This window comes from Haliotis asinina, chromosome 2 (genome assembly GCF_037392515.1).
Source record: "Haliotis asinina isolate JCU_RB_2024 chromosome 2, JCU_Hal_asi_v2, whole genome shotgun sequence".
Taxonomy (NCBI): domain Eukaryota; kingdom Metazoa; phylum Mollusca; class Gastropoda; order Lepetellida; family Haliotidae; genus Haliotis; species Haliotis asinina.
In genome coordinates, this window is record NC_090281.1 from 57,184,782 (window position 1) to 57,201,966 (window position 17,185).

The window sequence follows — 17,185 nt, forward strand, 5'->3', positions numbered from 1 at the left end:
ATAGCAAAGTAAAGCCGATGTAGAGCATGGAGCAGGCATTTGTACTTAAAGTGCATTTTAGGGCATTGGCTTATCAGATGACTCTGTGGCGCAACGGTAGCGCGTCTGACTCCAGATCAGAAGGTTGCGTGTTCAAATCACGTCGGGGTCACGTTCAAGTTTTGCTATTTTGAGCAGTAAATGAAAATTGTATTTAAGAAGAGGCGTGTGTTTACAGGTTGTCATCGTATTTCTCTCTGTATTTAATGATATCTTATTACAATTGGAAAGTCGATGTAAGAATAGGAAGACATGAGAGAAAAGCAGAAAAATGTTGAGTTATAAATGAAGCTGATGTAGAGCATGGAGACGATGTTTGTACATAAAGTACATTACTGTGCAGTACTTCAAGAGACGGCCCTGTGGCGCAACGGTAGTGCGTCTGACTCCAGATCAGAAGGTTGCGTGTTCAAATCACATCGGGGTCACATCAAAGTTTTGCTGTTTTGCTTAAATTATGAAAAACATGTATGTGTAGAAAGAGTAGTGTGTGGTGTCGCGTTGTCATCGTAGTTCTGTCTGTAATGAATGATATATAGCTACAATTTGAAAATGGAAGTCAGAAGATTAGGATATGAGTAGAAAATGCATAAAGTATAGCAAAGTAAAGCCGATGTAGAGCATGGAGCAGGTATTTGTACTTAAAGTGCATTTTAGGGCATTGGCTTATCAGATGGCCCTGTGGCGCAACGGTAGCGCGTCTGACTCCAGATCAGAAGGTTGCGTGTTCAAATCACGTCGGGGTCACGTTCAAGTTTTGCTATTTTGAGCAGTAAATGAAAATTGTATTTAAGAAGAGGCGTGTGTTTACAGGTTGTCATCGTATTTCTCTCTGTATTTAATGATATCTTATTACAATTGGAAAGTCGATGTAAGAATAGGAAGACATGAGAGAAAAGCAGAAAAATGTTGAGTTATAAATGAAGCTGATGTAGAGCATGGAGACGATGTTTGTACATAAAGTACATTACTGTGCAGTACTTCAAGAGACGGCCCTGTGGCGCAACGGTAGTGCGTCTGACTCCAGATCAGAAGGTTGCGTGTTCAAATCACGTCGGGGTCACATCAAAGTTTTGCTGTTTTGCTTAAATTATGAAAAACATGTATGTGTAGAAAGAGTAGTGTGTGGTGTCGCGTTGTCATCGTAGTTCTGTCTGTAATGAATGATATATAGCTACAATTTGAAAATGGAAGTCAGAAGATTAGGATATGAGTAGAAAATGCATAAAGTATAGCAAAGTAAAGCCGATGTAGAGCATGGAGCAGATAATTGTACTTAAAGTGCATTATAGTGCATTGGCTTATCAGATGGCCCTGTGGCGCAACGGTAGCGCGTCTGACTCCAGATCAGAAGGTTGCGTGTTCAAATCACGTCGGGGTCACGTTCAAGTTTTGCTATTTTGAGCAGTAAATGAAAATTGTATTTAAGAAGAGGCGTGTGTTTACAGGTTGTCATCGTATTTCTCTCTGTATTTAATGATATCTTATTACAATTGGAAAGTCGATGTAAGAATAGGAAGACATGAGAGAAAAGCAGAAAAATGTTGTGTTATAAATGAAGCTGATGTAGAGCATGGAGACGATGTTTGTACATAAAGTACATTACTGGGCAGTACCTTAAGAGACGGCCCTGTGACGCAACGGTAGCGCGTCTGACTCCAGATCAGAAGGTTGCGTGTTCAAATCACATCGGGGTCACATCAAAGTTTTGCTGTTTTGCTTAAATTATGAAAAACATGTATGTGTAGAAAGAGTAGTGTGTGGTGTCGCGTTGTCATCGTAGTTCTGTCTGTAATGAATGATATATAGCTACAATTTGAAAATGGAAGTCAGAAGATTAGGATATGAGTAGAAAATGCATAAAGTATAGCAAAGTAAAGCCGATGTAGAGCATGGAGCAGATAATTGTACTTAAAGTGCATTATAGTGCATTGGCTTATCAGATGGCCCTGTGGCGCAACGGTAGCGCGTCTGACTCCAGATCAGAAGGTTGCGTGTTCAAATCACGTCGGGGTCACGTTCAAGTTTTGCTATTTTGAGCAGTAAATGAAAATTGTATTTAAGAAGAGGCGTATGTTTACAGGCTGTCATCGCATTTCTCTCTGTATTTAATGATATCTTATTACAATTGGAAAGTCGATGTAAGAATAGGAAGACATGAGAGAAAAGCAGAAAAATGTTGTGTTATAAATGAAGCTGATGTAGAGCATGGAGACGATGTTTGTACATAAAGTACATGACTGTGCAGTACCTTAAAAGACGGCCCTGTGGCGCAACGGTAGCGCGTCTGACTCCAGATCAGAAGGTTGCGTGTTCAAATCACGTCGGGGTCACATCAAAGTTTTGCTGTTTTGCTTAAATTATGAAAAACATTTATGTGTAGAAAGAGATATGTGAGGTGTCGCGTTGTCATCGTAGTTCTGTCTGTAATTAGTGATATATAGCTACAATTTGAAAAAGGAAGTCAGAAGATTAGGATATGAGTAGAAAATGGATAAAGTATAGCAAAGTAAAACCGATGTAGAGCATGGCGCAGATAATTGTACTTAAAGTGCATTATAGTGCATTGGATTATCAGATGGCCCTGTGGCGCAACGGTAGCGCGTCTGACTCCAGATCAGAAGGTTGCGTGTTCAAATCACGTCGGGGTCACGTTCAAGTTTTGCTATTTTGAGCAGTAAATGAAAATTGTATTTAAGAAGAGGCGTATGTTTACAGGCTGTCATCGCATTTCTCTCTGTATTTAATGATATCTTATTACAATTGGAAAGTCGATGTAAGAATAGGAAGACATGAGAGAAAAGCAGAAAAATGTTGTGTTATAAATGAAGCTGATGTAGAGCATGGAGACGATGTTTGTACATAAAGTACATTACTGTGCAGTACCTTAAGAGACGGCCCTGTGGCGCAACGGTAGCGCGTCTGACTCCAGATCAGAAGGTTGCGTGTTCAAATCACGTCGGGGTCACATCAAAGTTTTGCTGTTTTGCTTAAATTATGACAAACATTTATGTGTAGAAAGAGTAGTGTGTGGTGTCGCGTTGTCATCGTAGTTCTGTCTGTAATGAATGATATATAGCTACAATTTGAAAATGGAAGTCAGAAGATTAGGATATGAGTAGAAAATGCATAAAGTATAGCAAAGTAAAGCCGATGTAGAGCATGGAGCAGATAATTGTACTTAAAGTGCATTATAGTGCATTGGCTTATCAGATGGCCCTGTGGCGCAACGGTAGCGCGTCTGACTCCAGATCAGAAGGTTGCGTGTTCAAATCACGTCGGGGTCACGTTCAAGTTTTGCTATTTTGAGCAGTAAATGAAAATTGTATTTAAGAAGAGGCGTATGTTTACAGGCTGTCATCGCATTTCTCTCTGTATTTAATGATATCTTATTACAATTGGAAAGTCGATGTAAGAATAGGAAGACATGAGAGAAAAGCAGAAAAATGTTGTGTTATAAATGAAGCTGATGTAGAGCATGGAGACGATGTTTGTACATAAAGTACATTACTGTGCAGTACCTTAAGAGACGGCCCTGTGGCGCAACGGTAGCGCGTCTGACTCCAGATCAGAAGGTTGCGTGTTCAAATCACGTCGGGGTCACATCAAAGTTTTGCTGTTTTGCTTAAATTATGACAAACATTTATGTGTAGAAAGAGTAGTGTGTGGTGTCGCGTTGTCATCGTAGTTCTGTCTGTAATGAATGATATATAGCTACAATTTGAAAATGGAAGTCAGAAGATTAGGATATGAGTAGAAAATGCATAAAGTATAGCAAAGTAAAGCCGATGTAGAGCATGGAGCAGATAATTGTACTTAAAGTGCATTATAGTGCATTGGCTTATCAGATGGCCCTGTGGCGCAACGGTAGCGCGTCTGACTCCAGATCAGAAGGTTGCGTGTTCAAATCACGTCGGGGTCACGTTCAAGTTTTGCTATTTTGAGCAGTAAATGAAAATTGTATTTAAGAAGAGGCGTGTGTTTACAGGTTGTCATCGTATTTCTCTCTGTATTTAATGATATCTTATTACAATTGGAAAGTCGATGTAAGAATAGGAAGACATGAGAGAAAAGCAGAAAAATGTTGTGTTATAAATGAAGCTGATGTAGAGCATGGAGACGATGTTTGTACATAAAGTACATTACTGGGCAGTACCTTAAGAGACGGCCCTGTGACGCAACGGTAGCGCGTCTGACTCCAGATCAGAAGGTTGCGTGTTCAAATCACATCGGGGTCACATCAAAGTTTTGCTGTTTTGCTTAAATTATGAAAAACATGTATGTGTAGAAAGAGTAGTGTGTGGTGTCGCGTTGTCATCGTAGTTCTGTCTGTAATGAATGATATATAGCTACAATTTGAAAATGGAAGTCAGAAGATTAGGATATGAGTAGAAAATGCATAAAGTATAGCAAAGTAAAGCCGATGTAGAGCATGGAGCAGATAATTGTACTTAAAGTGCATTATAGTGCATTGGCTTATCAGATGGCCCTGTGGCGCAACGGTAGCGCGTCTGACTCCAGATCAGAAGGTTGCGTGTTCAAATCACGTCGGGGTCACATCAAAGTTTTGCTGTTTTGCTTAAATTATGAAAAACATTTATGTGTAGAAAGAGTAGTGTGTGGTGTCGCGTTGTCATCGTAGTTCTGTCTGTAATGAATGATATATAGCTACAGTTTGAAAATGGAAGTCAGAAGATTAGGATATGAGTAGAAAATGCATAAAGTATAGCAAAGTAAAGCCAATGTAGAGCATGGCGCAGATAATTGTACTTAAAGTGCATTATAGTGCATTGGATTATCAGATGGCCCTGTGGCGCAACGGTAGCGCGTCTGACTCCAGATCAGAAGGTTGCGTGTTCAAATCACGTCGGGGTCACGTTCAAGTTTTGCTATTTTGAGCAGTAAATGAAAATTGTATTTAAGAAGAGGCGTGTGTTTACAGGTTGTCATCGTATTTCTCTTTGTATTTAATAATATCTTATTACAATTGGAAAGTCGATGTAAGAATAGGAAGACATGAGAGAAAAGCAGAAAAATGTTGTGTTATAAATGAAGCTGATGTAGAGCATGGAGACGATGTTTGTACATAAAGTACATTACTGTGCAGTACTTCAAGAGACGGCCCTGTGGCGCAACGGTAGCGCGTCTGACTCCAGATCAGAAGGTTGCGTGTTCAAATCACATCAGGGTCACATCAAAGTTTTGCTGTTTTGTTTAAATTATGAAAAACATGTATGTGTAGAAAGAGTAGTGTGTGGTGTCGCGTTGTCATCGTAGTTCTGTCTGTAATGAATGATATATAGCTACAATTTGAAAATGGAAGTCAGAAGATTAGGATATGAGTAGAAAATGCATAAAGTATAGGAAAGTAAAGCCGATGTAGAGCATGGAGCAGATAATTGTACTTAAAGTGCATTATAGTGCATTGGATTATCAGATGGCCATGTGGCGCAACGGTAGCGCGTCTGACTCCAGATCAGAAGGTTGCGTGTTCAAATCACGTCGGGGTCACGTTCAAGTTTTGCTATTTTGAGCAGTAAATGAAACTTGTATTTAAGAAGAGGCGTGTGTTTACAAGTTGTCATCGTATTTCTCTCTGTAATTAATGATGTCTTTTTACAATTGGAAAGTCGATGTAAGAATAGGAAGACATGAGAGAAAAGCAGGAAAATGTTGTGTTATAAATGAAGCTGATGTAGAGCATGGAGACGATGTTTGTACATAAAGTACATGACTGTGCAGTACCTTAAGAGACGGCCCTGTGGCGCAACGGTAGCGCGTCTGACTCCAGATCAGAAGGTTGCGTGTTCAAATCACGTCGGGGTCACATCAAAGTTTTGCTGTTTTGCTTAAATTATGAAAAACATTTATGTGTAGAAAGAGATATGTGAGGTGTCGCGTTGTCATCGTAATTCTGTCTGTAATTAGTGATATATAGCTACAATTTGAAAAAGGAAGTCAGAAGATTAGGATATGAGTAGAAAATGGATAAAGTATAGCAAAGTAAAACCGATGTAGAGCATGGCGCAGATAATTGTACTTAAAGTGCATTATAGTGCATTGGATTATCAGATGGCCCTCTGGCGCCACGGTAGCGCGTCTGACTCCAGATCAGAAGGTTGCGTGTTCAAATCACGTCGGGGTCACGTTCAAGTTTTGCTATTTTGAGCAGTAAATGAAAATTGTATTTAAGAAGAGGCGTATGTTTACAGGCTGTCATCGCATTTCTCTCTGTATTTAATGATATCTTATTACAATTGGAAAGTCGATGTAAGAATAGGAAGACATGAGAGAAAAGCAGAAAAATGTTGTGTTATAAATGAAGCTGATGTAGAGCATGGAGACGATGTTTGTACATAAAGTACATTACTGTGCAGTACCTTAAGAGACGGCCCTGTGGCGCAACGGTAGCGCGTCTGACTCCAGATCAGAAGGTTGCGTGTTCAAATCACGTCGGGGTCACATCAAAGTTTTGCTGTTTTGCTTAAATTATGACAAACATTTATGTGTAGAAAGAGTAGTGTGTGGTGTCGCGTTGTCATCGTAGTTCTGTCTGTAATGAATGATATATAGCTACAATTTGAAAATGGAAGTCAGAAGATTAGGACATGAGTAGAAAATGGATAAAGTACAGCAAAGTAAAACCGATGTAGAGCATGGCGCAGATAATTGTACTTAAAGTGCATTATAGTGCTTTGGATTATCAGATGGCCCTGTGGCGCAACGGTAGCGCGTCTGACTCCAGATCAGAAGGTTGCGTGTTCAAATCACGTCGGGGTCACGTTCAAGTTTTGCTATTTTGAGCAGTAAATGAAAATTGTATTTAAGAAGAGGCGTATGTTTACAGGCTGTCATCGCATTTCTCTCTGTATTTAATGATATCTTATTACAATTGGAAAGTCGATGTAAGAATAGGAAGACATGAGAGAAAAGCAGAAAAATGTTGTGTTATAAATGAAGCTGATGTAGAGCATGGAGACGATGTTTGTACATAAAGTACATTACTGTGCAGTACCTTAAGAGACGGCCCTGTGGCGCAACGGTAGCGCGTCTGACTCCAGATTAGAAGGTTGCGTGTTCAAATCACGTCGGGGTCACATCAAAGTTTTGCTGTTTTGCTTAAATTATGAAAAACATTTATGTGTAGAAAGAGTAGTGTGAGGTGTTGCGTTGTCATCGTAGTTCTGTCTGTAATGAATGATATATAGCTACAATTTGAAAATGGAAGTCAGAAGATTAGGACATGAGTAGAAAATGGAGAAAGTATAGCAAAGTAAAACCGATGTAGAGCATGGCGCAGATAATTGTACTTAAAGTGCACTATAGTGCATTGGATTATCAGATGGCCCTGTGGCGCAACGGTAGCGCGTCTGACTCCAGATCAGAAGGTTGTGTGTTCAAATCACGTCGGGGTCGCATCAAAGTTTTGCTGTTTTGCTTAAATTATGAAAAACATGTATGTGCAGAAAGAGTAGTGTGAGGTGTCGCGTTGTCATCGTAGTTCTGTCTGTAATTAGTGATATATAGCTACAATTTGAAAATGGAAGTCAGAAGATTAGGATATGAGTAGAAAATGGATAAAGTATAGCAAAGTAAAACCGATGTAGAGCATGGCGCAGATAATTGTACTTAAAGTGCATTATAGTGCATTGGATTATCAGATGGCCCTGTGGCGCAACGGTAGCGCGTCTGACTCCAGATCAGAAGGTTGCGTGTTCAAATCACGTCGGGGTCACGTTCAAGTTTTGCTATTTTAAGCAGTAAATGAAAATTGTATTTAAGAAGAGGCGTATGTTTACAGGCTGTCATCGTATTTCTCTCTGTATTTAATGACATCTTATTACAATTGGAAAGTCGATGTAAGAATAGGAAGACATGAGAGAAAAGCAGAAAAATGTTGTGTTATAAATGAAGCTGATGTAGAGCATGGAGACGATGTTTGTACATAAAGTACATTACTGTGCAGTACCTTAAGAGACGGCCCTGTGGCGCAACGGTAGCGCGTCTGACTCCAGATCAGAAGGTTGCGTGTTCAAATCACGTCGGGGTCACATCAAAGTTTTGCTGTTTTGCTTAAATTATGACAAACATTTATGTGTAGAAAGAGTAGTGTGTGGTGTCGCGTTGTCATCGTAGTTCTGTCTGTAATGAATGATATATAGCTACAATTTGAAAATGGAAGTCAGAAGATTAGGACATGAGTAGAAAATGGATAAAGTACAGCAAAGTAAAACCGATGTAGAGCATGGCGCAGATAATTGTACTTAAAGTGCATTATAGTGCATTGGATTATCAGATGGCCCTGTGGCGCAACGGTAGCGCGTCTGACTCCAGATCAGAAGGTTGCGTGTTCAAATCACGTCGGGGTCACGTTCAAGTTTTGCTATTTTGAGCAGTAAATGAAAATTGTATTTAAGAAGAGGCGTATGTTTACAGGCTGTCATCGCATTTCTCTCTGTATTTAATGATATCTTATTACAATTGGAAAGTCGATGTAAGAATAGGAAGACATGAGAGAAAAGCAGAAAAATGTTGTGTTATAAATGAAGCTGATGTAGAGCATGGAGACGATGTTTGTACATAAAGTACATTACTGTGCAGTACCTTAAGAGACGGCCCTGTGGCGCAACGGTAGCGCGTCTGACTCCAGATCAGAAGGTTGCGTGTTCAAATCACGTCGGGGTCACATCAAAGTTTTGCTGTTTTGCTTAAATTATGAAAAACATTTATGTGTAGAAAGAGTAGTGTGAGGTGTTGCGTTGTCATCGTAGTTCTGTCTGTAATGAATGATATATAGCTACAATTTGAAAATGGAAGTCAGAAGATTAGGACATGAGTAGAAAATGGAGAAAGTATAGCAAAGTAAAACCGATGTAGAGCATGGCGCAGATAATTGTACTTAAAGTGCACTATAGTGCATTGGATTATCAGATGGCCCTGTGGCGCAACGGTAGCGCGTCTGACTCCAGATCAGAAGGTTGCGTGTTCAAATCACGTCGGGGTCGCATCAAAGTTTTGCTGTTTTGCTTAAATTATGAAAAACATGTATGTGCAGAAAGAGTAGTGTGAGGTGTCGCGTTGTCATCGTAGTTCTGTCTGTAATTAGTGATATATAGCTACAATTTGAAAATGGAAGTCAGAAGATTAGGATATGAGTAGAAAATGGATAAAGTATAGCAAAGTAAAACCGATGTAGAGCATGGCGCAGATAATTGTACTTAAAGTGCATTATAGTGCATTGGATTATCAGATGGCCCTGTGGCGCAACGGTAGCGCGTCTGACTCCAGATCAGAAGGTTGCGTGTTCAAATCACGTCGGGGTCACGTTCAAGTTTTGCTATTTTAAGCAGTAAATGAAAATTGTATTTAAGAAGAGGCGTATGTTTACAGGCTGTCATCGTATTTCTCTCTGTATTTAATGATATCTTATTACAATTGGAAAGTCGATGTAAGAATAGGAAGACATGAGAGAAAAGCAGAAAAATGTTGTGTTATAAATGAAGCTGATGTAGAGCATGGAGACGATGTTTGTACATAAAGTACATTACTGTGCAGTACCTTAAGAGACGGCCCTGTGGCGCAACGGTAGCGCGTCTGACTCCAGATCAGAAGGTTGCGTGTTCAAATCACGTCGGGGTCACATCAAAGTTTTGCTGTTTTGCTTAAATTATGAAAAACATTTATGTGTAGAAAGAGTAGTGTGTGGTGTCGCGTTGTCATCGTAGTTCTGTCTGTAATGAATGATATATAGCTACAATTTGAAAATGGAAGTCAGAAGATTAGGACATGAGTAGAAAATGGATAAAGTATAGCAAAGTAAAACCGATGTAGAGCATGGCGCAGATAATTGTACTTAAAGTGCATTATAGTGCATTGGATTAACAGATGGCCCTTTGGCGCAACGGTAGCGCGTCTGACTCCAGATCAGAAGGTTGCGTGTTCAAATCACGTCGGGGTCACGTTCAAGTTTTGCTATTTTAAGCAGTAAATGAAAATTGTATTTAAGAAGAGGCGTATGTTTACAGGCTGTCATCGCATTTCTCTCTGTATTTAATGATATCTTATTACAATTGGAAAGTCGATGTAAGAATAGGAAGACATGAGAGAAAAGCAGAAAAATGTTGTGTTATAAATGAAGCTGATGTAGAGCATGGAGACGATGTTTGTACATAAAGTACATTACTGTGCAGTACCTTAAGAGACGGCCCTGTGGCGCAACGGTAGCGCGTCTGACTCCAGATCAGAAGGTTGCGTGTTCAAATCACGTCGGGGTCACATCAAAGTTTTGCTGTTTTGCTTAAATTATGAAAAACATTTATGTGTAGAAAGAGTAGTGTGAGGTGTTGCGTTGTCATCGTAGTTCTGTCTGTAATGAATGATATATAGCTACAATTTGAAAATGGAAGTCAGAAGATTAGGACATGAGTAGAAAATGGAGAAAGTATAGCAAAGTAAAACCGATGTAGAGCATGGCGCAGATAATTGTACTTAAAGTGCACTATAGTGCATTGGATTATCAGATGGCCCTGTGGCGCAACGGTAGCGCGTCTGACTCCAGATCAGAAGGTTGCGTGTTCAAATCACGTCGGGGTCGCGTCAAAGTTTTGCTGTTTTGCTTAAATTATGAAAAACATGTATGTGCAGAAAGAGTAGTGTGAGGTGTCGCGTTGTCATCGTAGTTCTGTCTGTAATGAATGATATATAGCTACAATTTGAAAATGGAAGTCAGAAGATTAGGATATGAGTAGAAAATGGATAAAGTATAGCAAAGTAAAACCGATGTAGAGCATGGCGCAGATAATTGTACTTAAAGTGCATTATAGAGCATTGGATTATCAGATGGCCCTGTGGCGCAACGGTACCGCGTCTGACTCCAGATCAGAAGGTTGCGTGTTCAAATCACGTCGGGGTCACGTTCAAGTTTTGCTATTTTGAGCAGTAAATGAAAATTGTATTTAAGAAGAGGCGTATGTTTACAGGCTGTCATCGTATTTCTCTCCGTATTTAATGATATCTTATTACAATTGGAAAGTCGATGTAAGAATAGGAAGACATGAGAGAAAAGCAGAAAAATGTTGTGTTATAAATGAAGCTGATGTAGAGCATGGAGACGATGTTTGTACATAAAGTACATTACTGTGCAGTACCTTAAGAGACGGCCCTGTGGCGCAACGGTAGCGCGTCTGACTCCAGATCAGAAGGTTGCGTGTTCAAATCACGTCGGGGTCACATCAAAGTTTTGCTGTTTTGCTTAAATTATGAAAAACATTTATGTGTAGAAAGAGTAGTGTGTGGTGTCGCGTTGTCATCGTAGTTCTGTCTGTAATGAATGATATATAGCTACAATTTGAAAATGGAAGTCAGAAGATTAGGATATGAGTAGAAAATGGATAAAGTATAGCAAAGTAAAACCGATGTAGAGCATGGCGCAGATAATTGTACTTAAAGTGCATTATAGTGCATTGGATTATCAGATGACCCTGTGGCGCAACGGTAGCGCGTCTGACTCCAGATCAGAAGGTTGCGTGTTCAAATCACGTCCGGGTCACGTTCAAGTTTTGCTATTTTGAGCAGTAAATGAAAATTGTATTTAAGAAGAGGCGTATGTTTACAGGCTGTCATCGCATTTCTCTCTGTATTTAATGATATCTTATTACAATTGGAAAGTCGATGTAAGAATAGGAAGACATGAGAGAAAAGCAGAAAAATGTTGTGTTATAAATGAAGCTGATGTAGAGCATGGAGACGATGTTTGTACATAAAGTACATTACTGTGCAGTACCTTAAGAGACGGCCCTGTGGCGCAACGGTAGCGCGTCTGACTCCAGATCAGAAGGTTGCGTGTTCAAATCACGTCGGGGTCACATCAAAGTTTTGCTGTTTTGCTTAAATTATGAAAAACATTTATGTGTAGAAAGAGTAGTGTGAGGTGTTGCGTTGTCATCGTAGTTCTGTCTGTAATGAATGATATATAGCTACAATTTGAAAATGGAAGTCAGAAGATTAGGACATGAGTAGAAAATGGAGAAAGTATAGCAAAGTAAAACCGATGTAGAGCATGGCGCAGATAATTGTACTTAAAGTGCACTATAGTGCACTGGATTATCAGATGGCCCTGTGGCGCAACGGTAGCGCGTCTGACTCCAGATCAGAAGGTTGCGTGTTCAAATCACGTCGGGGTCGCGTCAAAGTTTTGCTGTTTTGCTTAAATTATGAAAAACATGTATGTGCAGAAAGAGTAGTGTGAGGTGTCGCGTTGTCATCGTAGTTCTGTCTGTAATGAATGATATATAGCTACAATTTGAAAATGGAAGTCAGAAGATTAGGATATGAGTAGAAAATGGATAAAGTATAGCAAAGTAAAACCGATGTAGAGCATGGCGCAGATAATTGTACTTAAAGAGCATTATAGAGCATTGGATTATCAGATGGCCCTGTGGCGCAACGGTAGCGCGTCTGACTCCAGATCAGAAGGTTGCGTGTTCAAATCACGTCGGGGTCACGTTCAAGTTTTGCTATTTTGAGCAGTAAATGAAAATTGTATTTAAGAAGAGGCGTATGTTTACAGGCTGTCATCGTATTTCTCTCCGTATTTAATGATATCTTATTACAATTGGAAAGTCGATGTAAGAATAGGAAGACATGAGAGAAAAGCAGAAAAATGTTGTGTTATAAATGAAGCTGATGTAGAGCATGGAGACGATGTTTGTACATAAAGTACATTACTGTGCAGTACCTTAAGAGACGGCCCTGTGGCGCAACGGTAGCGCGTCTGACTCCAGATCAGAAGGTTGCGTGTTCAAATCACGTCGGGGTCACATCAAAGTTTTGCTGTTTTGCTTAAATTATGAAAAACATTTATGTGTAGAAAGAGTAGTGTGTGGTGTCGCGTTGTCATCGTAGTTCTGTCTGTAATGAATGATATATAGCTACAATTTGAAAATGGAAGTCAGAAGATTAGGATATGAGTAGAAAATGGATAAAGTATAGCAAAGTAAAACCGATGTAGAGCATGGCGCAGATAATTGTACTTAAAGTGCATTATAGTGCATTGGATTATCAGATGACCCTGTGGCGCAACGGTAGCGCGTCTGACTCCAGATCAGAAGGTTGCGTGTTCAAATCACGTCCGGGTCACGTTCAAGTTTTGCTATTTTGAGCAGTAAATGAAAATTGTATTTAAGAAGAGGCGTATGTTTACAGGCTGTCATCGCATTTCTCTCTGTATTTAATGATATCTTATTACAATTGGAAAGTCGATGTAAGAATAGGAAGACATGAGAGAAAAGCAGAAAAATGTTGTGTTATAAATGAAGCTGATGTAGAGCATGGAGACGATGTTTGTACATAAAGTACATTACTGTGCAGTACCTTAAGAGACGGCCCTGTGGCGCAACGGTAGCGCGTCTGACTCCAGATCAGAAGGTTGCGTGTTCAAATCACGTCGGGGTCACATCAAAGTTTTGCTGTTTTGCTTAAATTATGAAAAACATTTATGTGTAGAAAGAGTAGTGTGAGGTGTTGCGTTGTCATCGTAGTTCTGTCTGTAATGAATGATATATAGCTACAATTTGAAAATGGAAGTCAGAAGATTAGGACATGAGTAGAAAATGCATAAAGTATAGCAAAGTAAAGCCGATGTAGAGCATGGAGCAGATAATTGTACTTAAAGTGCATTATAGTGCATTGGCTTATCAGATGGCCCTGTGGCGCAACGGTAGCGCGTCTGACTCCAGATCAGAAGGTTGCGTGTTCAAATCACGTCGGGGTCACATCAAAGTTTTGCTGTTTTGCTTAAATTATGAAAAACATGTATGTGCAGAAAGAGTAGTGTGAGGTGTCGCGTTGTCATCGTAGTTCTGTCTGTAATTAGTGATATATAGCTACAATTTGAAAATGGAAGTCAGAAGATTAGGATATGAGTAGAAAATGGATAAAGTATAGCAAAGTAAAACCGATGTAGAGCATGGCGCAGATAATTGTACTTAAAGTGCATTATAGAGCATTGGATTATCAGATGGCCCTGTGGCGCAACGGTAGCGCGTCTGACTCCAGATCAGAAGGTTGCGTGTTCAAATCACGTCGGGGTCACGTTCAAGTTTTGCTATTTTAAGCAGTAAATGAAAATTGTATTTAAGAAGAGGCGTATGTTTACAGGCTGTCATCGTATTTCTCTCCGTATTTAATGATATCTTATTACAATTGGAAAGTCGATGTAAGAATAGGAAGACATGAGAGAAAAGCAGAAAAATGTTGTGTTATAAATGAAGCTGATGTAGAGCATGGAGACGATGTTTGTACATAAAGTACATTACTGTGCAGTACCTTAAGAGACGGCCCTGTGGCGCAACGGTAGCGCGTCTGACTCCAGATCAGAAGGTTGCGTGTTCAAATCACGTCGGGGTCACATCAAAGTTTTGCTGTTTTGCTTAAATTATGAAAAACATGTATGTGTAGAAAGAGTAGTGTGTGGTGTCGCGTTGTCATCGTAGTTCTGTCTGTAATGAATGATATATAGCTACAATTTGAAAATGGAAGTCAGAAGATTAGGATATGAGTAGAAAATGGATAAAGTATAGCAAAGTAAAACCGATGTAGAGCATGGCGCAGATAATTGTACTTAAAGTGCATTATAGTGCATTGGATTAACAGATGGCCCTGTGGCGCAACGGTAGCGCGTCTGACTCCAGATCAGAAGGTTGCGTGTTCAAATCACGTCCGGGTCACGTTCAAGTTTTGCTATTTTGAGCAGTAAATGAAAATTGTATTTAAGAAGAGGCGTATGTTTACAGGCTGTCATCGCATTTCTCTCTGTATTTAATGATATCTTATTACAATTGGAAAGTCGATGTAAGAATAGGAAGACATGAGAGAAAAGCAGAAAAATGTTGTGTTATAAATGAAGCTGATGTAGAGCATGGAGACGATGTTTGTACATAAAGTACATTACTGTGCAGTACCTTAAGAGACGGCCCTGTGGCGCAACGGTAGCGCGTCTGACTCCAGATCAGAAGGTTGCGTGTTCAAATCACGTCGGGGTCACATCAAAGTTTTGCTGTTTTGCTTAAATTATGAAAAACATTTATGTGTAGAAAGAGTAGTGTGAGGTGTTGCGTTGTCATCGTAGTTCTGTCTGTAATGAATGATATATAGCTACAATTTGAAAATGGAAGTCAGAAGATTAGGACATGAGTAGAAAATGGAGAAAGTATAGCAAAGTAAAACCGATGTAGAGCATGGCGCAGATAATTGTACTTAAAGTGCACTATAGTGCATTGGATTATCAGATGGCCCTGTGGCGCAACGGTAGCGCGTCTGACTCCAGATCAGAAGGTTGCGTGTTCAAATCACGTCGGGGTCGCATCAAAGTTTTGCTGTTTTGCTTAAATTATGAAAAACATGTATGTGCAGAAAGAGTAGTGTGTGGTGTCGCGTTGTCATCGTAGTTCTGTCTGTAATGAATGATATATAGCTACAGTTTGAAAATGGAAGTCAGAAGAATAGGACATGAGTAGAAAATGGATAAAGTATAGCAAAGTAAAACCGATGTAGAGCATGGAGCAGATAATTGTACTTAAAGTGCATTATAGTGCATTGGATTATCAGATGGCCCTGTGGCGCAACGGTAGCGCGTCTGACTCTCTCGTTTGTGGTATATGTTCACTGTACTACCTGTTCCATATTGGGTGGAGAATAAATTTACACAAATGTTTAGAGACTTTTTATTTCATAACAAACCTGCCAAAATAGCACACGGTACATGCATTGGTGTTTGTTTAGATGGCGGTCTTAATATACCAGATTTACGTTTAAAAAAATATGCTTTAAGGCTGAAATTACTGAGTGCCTATGTCAATTGTCAGCTCAGTTGTATTTGGAAACAAACATTTGTATATTTTATGTCACATCTTCTGAAAATGAACTTAGGAATTGATGCTCTAAGCCTTGAATATGATAAAGCCTATTTACAGAATATAAGTCCATTTTATGCAGAGTTACTTGCTGCATGGAATGAATTGAATAAAGGAAAAAGACCTTTACTTAAAAAGGTAGATGATATCATGAATCAGCCAATATTTAAGAATCCATTGATTACATTCAATGGAAAAACTCTTATGTTTCAGTCATTTATTTCAAGTGGAATTATTTGCATCAAGCATATTTGTTTTGAAATTATTCCAAAATTCATGTCTGGACACATTATTGTTAATATAATCCATGACACCTTACTTGAGATGGATGTAAGTACCATACAACAATGTTATGCCATTATTTTATTAGCGCTTCCGTCAGAGTGGAAAAAGATCATTTTGTCAGAGGTTGCCACTAACGCCCCATCAAGAGACATAACATGCACTGTTCAAAACCAGGATCTGTCTGTTGATTTATTCACAACAAAATTTTGTTATGAAGTTCTCAGGAAAAAACATTTCAAGGAACCAGTAGCTATCGCTTGGTGGAATCAGTTTGCACTGGATATGAATTGGAAAGATATTTGGATGAATGTATGGGAAAAAGATAAATCAACAGACTCCATACAGTTAGATTTTAAAATTGCACATAATATTGTTTTCACATATGATAAACTTCTAAAAATTAGACTGTCAAACACTGATGTTTGTCCAGTGTGTCACATACAAACAGAAGACATTTTACATCTGTTCGTCTTCTGCAAGGAGTTATCGCCCTTGCAAGACCTCATCATTGAAATGTTGACAGATGTGTGCCAGGACACAGGCTTTAGTTTTGGACAGTTATCTATCTGGTTATTGTTTGGGTTCTTATCAGAAAAGAAGTTGTCATCTAAAGCATTCATGGACATTGTATTCTCAATTCATCGTCTAGCTGTATTTAAAAGGAGGGTGATATTGAGCCAAAACATGATTTCATTTCACATGAAGGCATTTTTCAAATCATTGATAAGACGTCATTTTAGCCTGTTGTTCTTTAAATATTCCAAAGCAAATCAATCACACATTTTCATTCAAAAATATGTCATGAGCAATACATTCATATCGTTGGATGGAAATGAGATTGTTCTACACTCACCGTTAGATTAGAATATTACATGATGCTTTATAAATACAGAGGTACTCAGATCAGCTACATTAAATATATTATACATTTATTCGTGTATATTTCTTCA

The 17,185-nt window shown here is 39.1% G+C and overlaps 30 non-coding genes across 30 annotated transcripts; all 30 read left to right on the top strand.

Moving 5' to 3' along the window:
- The first annotated feature begins 714 nt into the window (after nt 1-714).
- Trnaw-cca (transfer RNA tryptophan (anticodon CCA)) lies at nt 715-786 on the top strand. Its single transcript has one exon. It is a non-coding gene; the product is annotated as a tRNA-Trp (tRNA).
- A 563-nt stretch (nt 787-1,349) lies between these two features.
- Nucleotides 1,350-1,421, top strand: Trnaw-cca (transfer RNA tryptophan (anticodon CCA)). The gene has a single exon. It is a non-coding gene; the product is annotated as a tRNA-Trp (tRNA).
- Nucleotides 1,422-1,984: 563 nt separating this feature from the next.
- Trnaw-cca (transfer RNA tryptophan (anticodon CCA)) lies at nt 1,985-2,056 on the top strand. Its single transcript has one exon. It is a non-coding gene; the product is annotated as a tRNA-Trp (tRNA).
- Nucleotides 2,057-2,300: 244 nt separating this feature from the next.
- Nucleotides 2,301-2,372, top strand: Trnaw-cca (transfer RNA tryptophan (anticodon CCA)). The gene has a single exon. It is a non-coding gene; the product is annotated as a tRNA-Trp (tRNA).
- Nucleotides 2,373-2,619: 247 nt separating this feature from the next.
- On the top strand, nt 2,620-2,691 carry Trnaw-cca (transfer RNA tryptophan (anticodon CCA)). The gene has a single exon. It is a non-coding gene; the product is annotated as a tRNA-Trp (tRNA).
- A 244-nt stretch (nt 2,692-2,935) lies between these two features.
- On the top strand, nt 2,936-3,007 carry Trnaw-cca (transfer RNA tryptophan (anticodon CCA)). The gene has a single exon. It is a non-coding gene; the product is annotated as a tRNA-Trp (tRNA).
- Nucleotides 3,008-3,254: 247 nt separating this feature from the next.
- Nucleotides 3,255-3,326, top strand: Trnaw-cca (transfer RNA tryptophan (anticodon CCA)). Its single transcript has one exon. It is a non-coding gene; the product is annotated as a tRNA-Trp (tRNA).
- A 244-nt stretch (nt 3,327-3,570) lies between these two features.
- On the top strand, nt 3,571-3,642 carry Trnaw-cca (transfer RNA tryptophan (anticodon CCA)). The gene has a single exon. It is a non-coding gene; the product is annotated as a tRNA-Trp (tRNA).
- A 247-nt stretch (nt 3,643-3,889) lies between these two features.
- Nucleotides 3,890-3,961, top strand: Trnaw-cca (transfer RNA tryptophan (anticodon CCA)). Its single transcript has one exon. It is a non-coding gene; the product is annotated as a tRNA-Trp (tRNA).
- A 563-nt stretch (nt 3,962-4,524) lies between these two features.
- On the top strand, nt 4,525-4,596 carry Trnaw-cca (transfer RNA tryptophan (anticodon CCA)). The gene has a single exon. It is a non-coding gene; the product is annotated as a tRNA-Trp (tRNA).
- Nucleotides 4,597-4,843: 247 nt separating this feature from the next.
- Trnaw-cca (transfer RNA tryptophan (anticodon CCA)) lies at nt 4,844-4,915 on the top strand. Its single transcript has one exon. It is a non-coding gene; the product is annotated as a tRNA-Trp (tRNA).
- Nucleotides 4,916-5,794: 879 nt separating this feature from the next.
- Nucleotides 5,795-5,866, top strand: Trnaw-cca (transfer RNA tryptophan (anticodon CCA)). Its single transcript has one exon. It is a non-coding gene; the product is annotated as a tRNA-Trp (tRNA).
- Nucleotides 5,867-6,429: 563 nt separating this feature from the next.
- On the top strand, nt 6,430-6,501 carry Trnaw-cca (transfer RNA tryptophan (anticodon CCA)). The gene has a single exon. It is a non-coding gene; the product is annotated as a tRNA-Trp (tRNA).
- A 247-nt stretch (nt 6,502-6,748) lies between these two features.
- On the top strand, nt 6,749-6,820 carry Trnaw-cca (transfer RNA tryptophan (anticodon CCA)). Its single transcript has one exon. It is a non-coding gene; the product is annotated as a tRNA-Trp (tRNA).
- An 882-nt stretch (nt 6,821-7,702) lies between these two features.
- Trnaw-cca (transfer RNA tryptophan (anticodon CCA)) lies at nt 7,703-7,774 on the top strand. Its single transcript has one exon. It is a non-coding gene; the product is annotated as a tRNA-Trp (tRNA).
- A 244-nt stretch (nt 7,775-8,018) lies between these two features.
- On the top strand, nt 8,019-8,090 carry Trnaw-cca (transfer RNA tryptophan (anticodon CCA)). Its single transcript has one exon. It is a non-coding gene; the product is annotated as a tRNA-Trp (tRNA).
- A 247-nt stretch (nt 8,091-8,337) lies between these two features.
- Nucleotides 8,338-8,409, top strand: Trnaw-cca (transfer RNA tryptophan (anticodon CCA)). Its single transcript has one exon. It is a non-coding gene; the product is annotated as a tRNA-Trp (tRNA).
- A 244-nt stretch (nt 8,410-8,653) lies between these two features.
- On the top strand, nt 8,654-8,725 carry Trnaw-cca (transfer RNA tryptophan (anticodon CCA)). Its single transcript has one exon. It is a non-coding gene; the product is annotated as a tRNA-Trp (tRNA).
- A 566-nt stretch (nt 8,726-9,291) lies between these two features.
- Nucleotides 9,292-9,363, top strand: Trnaw-cca (transfer RNA tryptophan (anticodon CCA)). The gene has a single exon. It is a non-coding gene; the product is annotated as a tRNA-Trp (tRNA).
- A 244-nt stretch (nt 9,364-9,607) lies between these two features.
- Trnaw-cca (transfer RNA tryptophan (anticodon CCA)) lies at nt 9,608-9,679 on the top strand. Its single transcript has one exon. It is a non-coding gene; the product is annotated as a tRNA-Trp (tRNA).
- Nucleotides 9,680-10,242: 563 nt separating this feature from the next.
- Nucleotides 10,243-10,314, top strand: Trnaw-cca (transfer RNA tryptophan (anticodon CCA)). The gene has a single exon. It is a non-coding gene; the product is annotated as a tRNA-Trp (tRNA).
- Nucleotides 10,315-11,196: 882 nt separating this feature from the next.
- On the top strand, nt 11,197-11,268 carry Trnaw-cca (transfer RNA tryptophan (anticodon CCA)). The gene has a single exon. It is a non-coding gene; the product is annotated as a tRNA-Trp (tRNA).
- Nucleotides 11,269-11,831: 563 nt separating this feature from the next.
- Nucleotides 11,832-11,903, top strand: Trnaw-cca (transfer RNA tryptophan (anticodon CCA)). The gene has a single exon. It is a non-coding gene; the product is annotated as a tRNA-Trp (tRNA).
- A 566-nt stretch (nt 11,904-12,469) lies between these two features.
- Trnaw-cca (transfer RNA tryptophan (anticodon CCA)) lies at nt 12,470-12,541 on the top strand. Its single transcript has one exon. It is a non-coding gene; the product is annotated as a tRNA-Trp (tRNA).
- A 244-nt stretch (nt 12,542-12,785) lies between these two features.
- Trnaw-cca (transfer RNA tryptophan (anticodon CCA)) lies at nt 12,786-12,857 on the top strand. Its single transcript has one exon. It is a non-coding gene; the product is annotated as a tRNA-Trp (tRNA).
- Nucleotides 12,858-13,420: 563 nt separating this feature from the next.
- Trnaw-cca (transfer RNA tryptophan (anticodon CCA)) lies at nt 13,421-13,492 on the top strand. Its single transcript has one exon. It is a non-coding gene; the product is annotated as a tRNA-Trp (tRNA).
- A 247-nt stretch (nt 13,493-13,739) lies between these two features.
- Trnaw-cca (transfer RNA tryptophan (anticodon CCA)) lies at nt 13,740-13,811 on the top strand. The gene has a single exon. It is a non-coding gene; the product is annotated as a tRNA-Trp (tRNA).
- A 247-nt stretch (nt 13,812-14,058) lies between these two features.
- Trnaw-cca (transfer RNA tryptophan (anticodon CCA)) lies at nt 14,059-14,130 on the top strand. The gene has a single exon. It is a non-coding gene; the product is annotated as a tRNA-Trp (tRNA).
- Nucleotides 14,131-14,374: 244 nt separating this feature from the next.
- Trnaw-cca (transfer RNA tryptophan (anticodon CCA)) lies at nt 14,375-14,446 on the top strand. The gene has a single exon. It is a non-coding gene; the product is annotated as a tRNA-Trp (tRNA).
- Nucleotides 14,447-15,009: 563 nt separating this feature from the next.
- Nucleotides 15,010-15,081, top strand: Trnaw-cca (transfer RNA tryptophan (anticodon CCA)). The gene has a single exon. It is a non-coding gene; the product is annotated as a tRNA-Trp (tRNA).
- Nucleotides 15,082-17,185: the final 2,104 nt, after the last annotated feature.